The sequence below is a fragment of the Rousettus aegyptiacus genome, unplaced genomic scaffold, assembly GCF_014176215.1.
Source record: "Rousettus aegyptiacus isolate mRouAeg1 unplaced genomic scaffold, mRouAeg1.p scaffold_m13_p_13, whole genome shotgun sequence".
Taxonomy (NCBI): domain Eukaryota; kingdom Metazoa; phylum Chordata; class Mammalia; order Chiroptera; family Pteropodidae; genus Rousettus; species Rousettus aegyptiacus.
In genome coordinates, this window is record NW_023416288.1 from 62,187,115 (window position 1) to 62,196,584 (window position 9,470).

Genomic DNA, 9,470 nt, shown 5'->3' on the forward strand with positions numbered 1-9,470 from the left:
ATGGAATAATAGATCTAAGTAATGACAATAAATGGTTCCTAGCATAGCAAAAAGGAACAACCAGACATTATGTGTCTGCTGACAAAAGTACACAAACTCATCCATGAAAGAGTCTTACCAAAAAAAAAGAATCTGAATAAAGTCACACTTTCAGCTCCAACTACCAGTTTACAGGAAATAAAAGGAACGGAGAATATGTTAAATGATATCTTGAGGATGTGATCTGAAAAATACATAATGTGGAAAACTGTAGAATGAACAGCCTATTTTCTTCAATATTATCTTTCAAAGAGAAGGAAGAGGAAAAGAGAATTGACAGATTATTAACAGAGTTTTAAGAGACATATCAACCAAATGCTGTGTTTAGGCCTTGTTTGCATTTTGATAGAATGAAACAACTATTTTCTTAATGAAAAAATTTGATTGGATATGGATTATATTCAGGAATCACTGTTAATTTTTTTAGATACTGTGGATATGTTTTCTTTTTTTAAAAAGAGCTCTTATCTTTTAGAGAATTATACTGAAATGTTTAAAGGTAAAATGCTGATATCTAAGATTTGCTTAAAAATAATCCAGGAAGCAGGACATGAGAGACAGGATGAGAATGTAGATTAAACAAGTCGATGTTCAGTAGAGCTGGATGATGGGTACTTGGAGTATACGGCACTATTTTCTCACTTCTTTCATATATATTTGAATTTTTCTCACATAAAATGTTTTTAAAAAATAGCTCTTAAAAGAACAATTTCAAATTAAAGGGAATTTGCAACAGAATGTATGTGATCCTCTTGAACAAATCAAATTTAAAAGACAATTTCATGACAAGGAAAGATTATTAGAGACTATTAAAGAATTTATGTAATATGATGATATCAAGGATATATTAGAAAATCTCTATTACTTAGAGATGCATAATAAAATATTTAAGAATGGACTATCATAATACCTGAGACAGCAAGACCATCTCTACCCTCCTGAAGCTTACCAATAAAGATAGCATGACAAGCAGGAAGAACTCTCAGTTCACTTAACTCAGAAAACAAGTTAGCCAAAATTAGCAAGAAGTCTGCATCGAGAGAATATTTTCCAGGAAATCTATTTTATAAATGTTGAATACATACAACGATTCAATCTAATTTCCAGAACTATTTTCCAGCAGAGGTTCTATAATTACAACTTTTAATGTAGTGTGAGAGTAGAGGATTGGGGAAGTGGTGAAAAGTACTTGCTATATTATGAAATCTAGTTTTATTTCTCATATTGGTGTCTGAAATTCAACACTGTGTAACCCAGCAGCTCTCAACCCTGCCTGCACGTTGGACTAACCTGAAGCCATTTTGTAAAATATATCCAGCTGTTTGGATCAGAATCTTTGGAGCACAGGCATTGGCCATATTTTTGAAGTTCCCTGAGTTATTCTAACCTACATGCAAGATTGAAAACACAAGTGTTAATTCTCTGTAACCCAGTTTTATCACTTGCAAAATGGGAGCAATAACTCTTGCTTTAGCAGCATCTCAGAGTTATTGTGAGAGATCAATGAAATTGTATACGTGAATATACAAGGAAAAGTATAATATTTTATGTAAATGTAAGGTCATATTCCCATATTAGCAATCAATGTATAGCAGCCCTTTAAAAATGTTTACTTCTTGGACCGTTGGTTAGTTTCTTATAGATTAAATATAACTCAGGATCATATAAATTCCTTGGTAAATAGTCAAAGGTAATTAACTGCTTGTCATCAGCCCAGATCAAATTAGCATTGATATTGAGAAGCCCAAAGTAATTAGTCTTTAATTTAGTTAATTACAAAAAAAAAATTATAATCATTTACACATATAAGCATTACACACATAAGCATTATACATAAGATGTCATAGAAACACAAAATACACATTGTAGCTAGGATTAGGTTTGGCTGCCCAAAGAAAAGGAGGACAAGGACTCACAATTATTGGCCACCTTTTGTGAACTAGACAATTTTATATGTGTTATCTTTTTTAATGGGAAGATTCACTTACCATAGTGTTTTTGAAACATTAAGTCATGAAATCAGTTTAGCGGGTCATGACTAGTACTTTCTAAATGGAATACTGTGGGAAGAGAATTATTCAAATATAAGAGTGCAAGAAAAAACGGGGAGTACAAAAGGACCAGGAGGGCCTGAAACACCTTACCTTTAGGTATTCAAGTTGGAAGGGCCTGTTCTGGGGGATGGTTGAGCTATAGAAACTAAGTTTTCCCTTTTACAGTGTTCAGGCAGGCATTTGATTAACATTAGGGCTGGTAACCAATGTGTTTACACAGGCCACAGCTTGGAAAAAAATATTTACAAAAGACATATCTGACAAAGAACTGTTAACCAAAGTAGGCAAAGATCTCTTAAAACTCAACAATAAGTAAATAATAACTCGATTTAAAAATGGGAAAAAGAGCTAACAGATACTTCACCAAAAAAGATATGCAGATAGTAAATAAGCATATGAAAAGATGTTCTACATCATATGTCATTACAGAATTAAAAATTAAAACAATAGTCTATGGCCATGCTACCCTGAAGAAGCCCGAACCTGTCTAATCTTGGAAGCTAAGCCTAAGAAGACCAGGTGCTGCAGGCATTAAAAACAAAAAATATAAATAAATAAATAAGTAAATAAATAAATAAGAGCTTGTAAATTGACAAGGTCCTTACAATCTGTGAGGTCAACCAAAGGTTGCCTCACCTCCCCCCCAAAAAAATTAAAAATAATAATGGAAAATCACTGTACACCTATTAAAATGGTTAAAATCCCAGACACTGACAAAACCGAGTGCTGACAAGGATGTGGAGCAACAGGAATATCACTGTTGGTGGGAATGCAAAATGGTATGTCTACTTTGAAAGACAGTTTTGGCAGTTTCTTACAAAATTAAACATACTCTTACCAAACACTGCAGCAATCATGGTCCTTAGTATTTACCCAAAGGAGTTGAAAAACTTGTGTCCACACAAAAACCTGCACACAGATATTTATAGCAGCTTTTCTCATAATTGCGAAAACTGTGAAGCAATCGAGATGCTCTACAAAACACGAATGGGTAAAAAAACTGTGGTACAGCCATACAATAGAATATGATACAGCACTAATAGGAAATGAGCTATCAAACCATGAAAAGACATGGCAGAAATTTAAAAGCATATTACTTACAATGCGATATACATATATGCCTTACTGCTGAATTGTACACCTCAATCTTACTGGATTTCATTAACCAATCTCGCCGTAACAAAAATAAATTTAAAAAATAAAATAAAATAAAGTCTAAAAACAAACAAACAAACAAACAAACAAATAAAAGTGTATTACTAAATGAAAGAAGCCAATCTGAAAAGGCTACATGCTGTATAACTCCAACTATATGATAGTCTGGGAAAGGCGATACTATGGAGCCGGTAAAAAGATTAGTATTTGCCAGGGGTTTGGGGGTAGAGAAGGGGTAAATTAGTGGAGCATGAACGATTTTTAGGGATGTAAAACTATTCTGTATGATACCATAAAGGTGGATACATGTCATTAGACATTTGTCCAAACCCATACAAGGTACGTCCTTAAGAGTAAACCCTAAGATAAACTATGAACTTTGAGCAATGATACAACTCTGTTGCAGGACACTGATAATGGGGAAGACTGGGTTGGGGGAAGGGTTACGTGTCAGTTATAAAAACAAACTTTCTTGCACCAGTGTTTTATAACTGAAAGGCAAACGGAATTCGACTTTATTTTATTGTTATTTAATAAGTTTAGTTTTATACTTCACATCAGGAAAACGTCGATGTGATGCAGTAATGTTACTTTAGGTGCAGCAGGCTAATGAGGGCAAAGGCTGCCTCTTCATAACATGTAAATATGCGCTCATACCAAATGAAGTCTGCATGATATCACAGCAGGAAATTCAAAGTAAATTTCACAGTGGTCCTAATGTTCCAAATCCAGTTAAAAGTAGGAATTTATTTTTTTTTAAACTGAATAATGGTCCATCACTTTTAAAGTTATGTGAATGAGTTGTTTGAGTGTTTATTTATTTTCCCCAATAATCTAATCGAAAGTTCTGAGATAAAACTAGATGACTTTTTTCAACATTTGCAATATTGAACTTGAAGTCCAGATATGATTTCCTGTTCCAAATTCCAGCAATAATTGATTTATATTCTTATTTGATACAGATTTAGGTAACACAGCTACGAGGGAACAAGACAGTTTTATGAAGATATCAAGTGACATCTCATTAAATCGACATTAGAGGAATGGCAAAGATTTGTGAAGTATCACATCCGATTATCCCAAACAAGTAAACAAAGCCTTGAAATTATAATATCACTTTGAATTTTGGGTGTAACAAGCCTAAATGAATAGGAACTCTCTGCCTGTGTTAATATTATTGAAACTAAATTAAACAAGCAGATTTAATAAAGAACCTGAACTGAGACATATTTTTTATACATCGGTGATAGTTTGGCAAAGCAGCATCATTCATCAGAGTAAATTAATGTCACAAGAAATATTGTTTTGATTTTATGGTTATTTATAAGTTTATTATAATTTTATGTTTTATAAGCACTATACGGAGCTTATAAATAATTTATGCATTTAAGTAACATTTTTGATAAATATAACTTGTCAACATTGTAGAGGAGGTTTTCTGTTTAAACCAGGATAAACAAAATTAAAAGGCAGAAGGAAAATTACTCAATTTTAAGAAATACTATTCTACCAAATTTTCCTTCTTGCTTATGTTAAATTGGTTTTGTTACCTGAAGCCAATAAAATGCTAATTAATACCCTACCTCTAGAGTTGTAATAGATGCAAACCATTAAGTATAATACAAATGTGAGATATTTACTAAGATATTTATTACATAAAATAGATTCTTAAGAAATGCTTTTTAATTACTCAGCTGGGAGAGGCGAAATAAGATAATAATATATAAGTGGTAATAGTCCCTGGATTGGCCCAATAGCAATTTAGTAACTATACTATGTCTTTAATTTAATTTTAATTTTTAAAATAACAAATACGTTCTTATCGTGTAATCTACCATAAATAGAAAAATATATAGAAAAAGCGAAACTCCCCCCTTCACTCTCCACGCAATCCTACTCCCCACTCTAAAAGACTGTGAACAGTTTGCTGTCTATCCTTCCAGATCTTTTTCTGTGTATTTACATACACGTATGTGGATCTGTACAAGTATTCTATTTTAGCTTGTACATAAATGGGATTATACAAAGTATATTCTGCAGATGCCTTTTGTTCTTTTATACATTATGTCTTGGATATATTATTATTTTTTAACAGGACTTCCATTTTTCTTTCTTTCCCTCTGAGAGAGGAAATGCCAGATGGCAGAATTTTATGGTTTTATTAGCCAAAATACAATGTGCTCACAAGCTGCCTATTCATTTTCTTCCCTGCGCAGCCTGGCATCGGGACTGGTGACGCCGATGGCCAGCGGGGCTGCGCTTCCCACAGTGGTTTTGCCGTTCCTTAAGGAGACAATGCGCACAATCCCAGCACAGTCAGACTAGTTGCACGTCAGCAGCACTTCAAGCTACTTGACATTGTGGACCAGGAACTTCCAAAGGCCACTGGGCGGCATGTTCTTTGTTTTCTTGTCACTCCCATAACCATGTTGGGCATGAAGATCGAGCCCTCCAACCTCCTGTGCACCCTACTGTCAGCGCCTCTGGCTTTCTGCCCATTACACTTAATTTTGACATTTTGGCCTGATTGGTGCCAAATGAACTTCTTGGTCCTGTTTTTGATGATCTTGGGCTTCAGGAGGGGTCTGAGGGCAGCCGTGATGCCGAATAGGAGATGGCTGTCACCTCCCGGAGGCAGTGCCGAGGACGTGAGCTTCATCATTCTTTTTAACATGCAGCCATTTTTCTGTCATCTTCGGTGGAAACATTGAATGAAGACCTCTCACCCCCAAGACAGCACACTGTCTTTTAGAATTTACGTTTACGAATACGGCCAAAACCAAAAAGGTATTAAAGAAATCCAAGGACTCCAAGTAAATTTGAGCAAAGTTGGAGTTGCCTTCAGCACCTGAACAATCTTTCCCTTCAAAAGAAACAAAACAAAACAAAGCAAAAGAAATAGGGGTTGGGAAGGAGGAATTTCTTTAAGTGTTGAGGTCCGAGTGTATCCGGGAATACCCTCGTCCACCACACTGCACAGCAGGTCGAAAAAGCCCCATTGACTTTCATTTCCTCTGAGACTTCAAAGGACAATATTCTTGTTTCTCCTTTCACATTTAACTGCTTACGTCAAGGGTTATGAACTTCTGAACTGGTGAAGTCTATGGATACTTTTTCAGAAAAATATGTTTAGTGCATAAAATAAAATACATAGGATTATGTAGGCGACCAATTACAGTAAAACGTCACTCTCAAAATAGTAAAACAATTAACTCTGCGATGTAGTGATTCACATATCTCTTATATTAAACACATTAACTAACAAGGTCAAGTGGGAGTTTCATAACTACTATAATTTAAAATAAACTAGAAACAATATTTTAAGGTATTTGCAGTAACTATAATGGGATATGCAAATATCTATTTCTATTGGTGACAAAGTCACCTTATAATTATACCACTGTGGTTGTTGCCTACCTAAATTATGGAAATGCTAAATTTCAGTTAGTGGATGGTAAAATAATGGTATTTTATTCCTTATCTATACTTGTTTCCTTGGTGTATTACTTTGCTAAGGCTGCCATAACAAAATACCATGTACTGGGTGGTTTAAACCAAAGAAATTTATTTTCTCACAGTTCTGAAGGCCAGAAGTCCAAGATGAAGCTATCGGCAAGGTTGGTTCCTTCTGGAAGATCTGAGGGAGACTCTGTTTCGTGCTTATTTCTTGGCTTCTGGTGGCTTCTGGCAATCCTTAGCATTCCTTGGCTTGTAGCTGCATTATTCTAGTCTTATCACATGATACTCTCCCTATGCATCTCTGTCCAAATTTCCCACTTCTTAAAAGGCCACCAGTCATGAGGCCTCATCTTAATTACATCTGACCTTATTTGGAAATAAGGTCACATTCATAGGCTCTAGGTAGACATAAACTTCAGGAGGATACTATTCAAGCCAAGTTCCCAGATCCCCTGGTTTATGCGGAATTAGTACTAAGTCCAAAAGAGAGAAATGATAAAATGCTAATGGTTATTGCGTTGAAGAGTGAAGTTATGGATTTTTTCTTATGCCTATTTTCAGAATGTTCGAAAATATGATTATATTACTTTAAGAATAAAAAATTAATAAAGAAATGATAATATGCTGTTGATTTTAAGCACTGGCAACATTTTAGATAATGATTTCCTTTTAATTTAGCCTTCGATAATTTCATCTGCACGAAAGCAAAGAGATCTGGTCAAGTAAAACAGGTCAGGCTACTGGTTTTATACATCTGTGAAGTTGCAGATAAACCTGAATAATCTCTGTCAAAGAAAAATGTAGAGTCATGCTTAGTTCTTTTAGTAAAAGAGGAACACGATCAAAAGTCTCATAGACTTAAGGCATCGTTGGATAAATACAAACTACAAATGCAATATAACAATGAAATTTAAAAACAGCAGTCAACATACCTGATTAAAAAGAGGTAAGAATCCATATATTTATGGGCAATGAATATCTAACAAGACTGTCAAGCATATTCAATGGAGAAATAATAGTCTCTTCAACAAATGGTGCTGGGACAACTAGATTTCCATATGGAAAAAAATCAAGTTGGAACCCTACCTCAGACCACATATAAAAATTGACCCTAAATGGATCGATGACCTAAATATAAGTGCTAAGACCATAAAATTATTAAAAGAAAACATATAAGTGAATCTTCACGATCTTGGATTTGGCAATAGAGTCTTAGATATGACACCGAAAGCACAGGCAAGAAAAGACAAGACAAATTGGATTTCGCCAAAATTAAAAACATTTATGCATCTAAGGACATTATCAAGGAAGTAAAAAGGCAACCAACAGGAGAAAATATTTGCGAAATATTTTGAGAGTTTCTCAAAATGTTAAACATAGAGTTACCAGGTCACTCAGAAATTTTGCACCTTGATATATGCCCAAGAGAACTGAAAATACGTCCACACAAAAAAAACTGTATATAAATATTCATAGCAGCATCATTCATAATAGCCCAAGTGTAAATACCTCAAATGTCCATCAATGAATACATGGAAAAACAAAACATGGTACAGCCATACAAAAATGAAGTACTAATACATGCTACAATATGAATAAACTTTGAAAACGTTATGCAAGTGATAGAAGCCAGATGTAAAAACCCACTTATTGTATGACTCCATTTAAATGAAGTGACCAGAACAGGCAAATCCACTGTGACCAAAAATAGATAAGTGGTTTGCCAGGGGCTGAGGGAAGGGAAGAATGAGGAATAACTGCTAATGGCGTAATTAAAAGTTTTCGGATTAGATAGTGGTGATGGTTGCACAACTCTGTGAATATAATATAAAATCACTTCATTAAAGGGTGAAATTTGTTTTGCAAGTTACATATCAATAAAAAATAGCCCACAAGAAATCAAAATGTTTGATTAATGTGTACCCACTTAAAAACCTATTGTCAAGTTTAAAGACATTAAATTTTCCCTAAAAATACAAATTTTGCTGTTTGACACATTTTTGTACTTCATCAAAGAATTATACTAGTGAACATAGTATGTTTGATTCATTCTTAAGAGAGGTCCTACGTAGCATAAAAAGTTTACATACATAATTTTTTTGTATATCTCACGTTAAAAAAAAAAACACATTTAATAAAGACAGTGACGGTTGGAGCTCTCAGCAGAGTTGTCTGCTTCTCTGGGATAAACAAAATGGATAAGCTGACCCTGAGCAAGAGATTAGCCTGCCAGAGGGTTTGGGGGAGAGCACCTGGGATCAAGTTCATGGAAAGGAGAGGGGAGGAAGCAGGAGTGGGAAGGAAGAGAAGCTGGACTGTAATGATGAAGTCTCAAGGTTGGCCCGAGGGGTCCCTACAGAAAACTCTAAAGCTGGACGGCCCTTTAGCATCATCCTGAGTTGGAGCGAAAGGTCTGGGCCTTTTATATCTCCATCTCGTTTCGTTTCTGGATGCAGGATGCTCTGGGGAAGGTAAACCAGCTGCCTTCAGTCAAGTAACTCCAAAAGGGGCTGATAGCTGAGGGCTTCCTGCTGGTGGTACTCACAGTGGCTGTGGGAATTAGTTCTTCATTCCCGAAGGGGGACCTGGGTGGTGGATTACTGCCTCCACCACCTACACTAAAATGCTTAGGAAGAAAACTAGCACTTACCAAGACCCTACTATGTACCAACCACTTTCGCAGACATTTGCCCATTTAATTTCATAATCAGAGGTTTCTGATTATGGCCACATAGTTAATGATAGATGTAGGAGGAGTGGCCA

The 9,470-nt window shown here is 35.1% G+C and overlaps 1 pseudogene; it reads right to left on the minus strand.

Moving 5' to 3' along the window:
- Positions 1-4,953: 4,953 nt before the first annotated feature.
- LOC107512779 lies at positions 4,954-7,889 on the minus strand (annotated as a pseudogene).
- Positions 7,890-9,470: the final 1,581 nt, after the last annotated feature.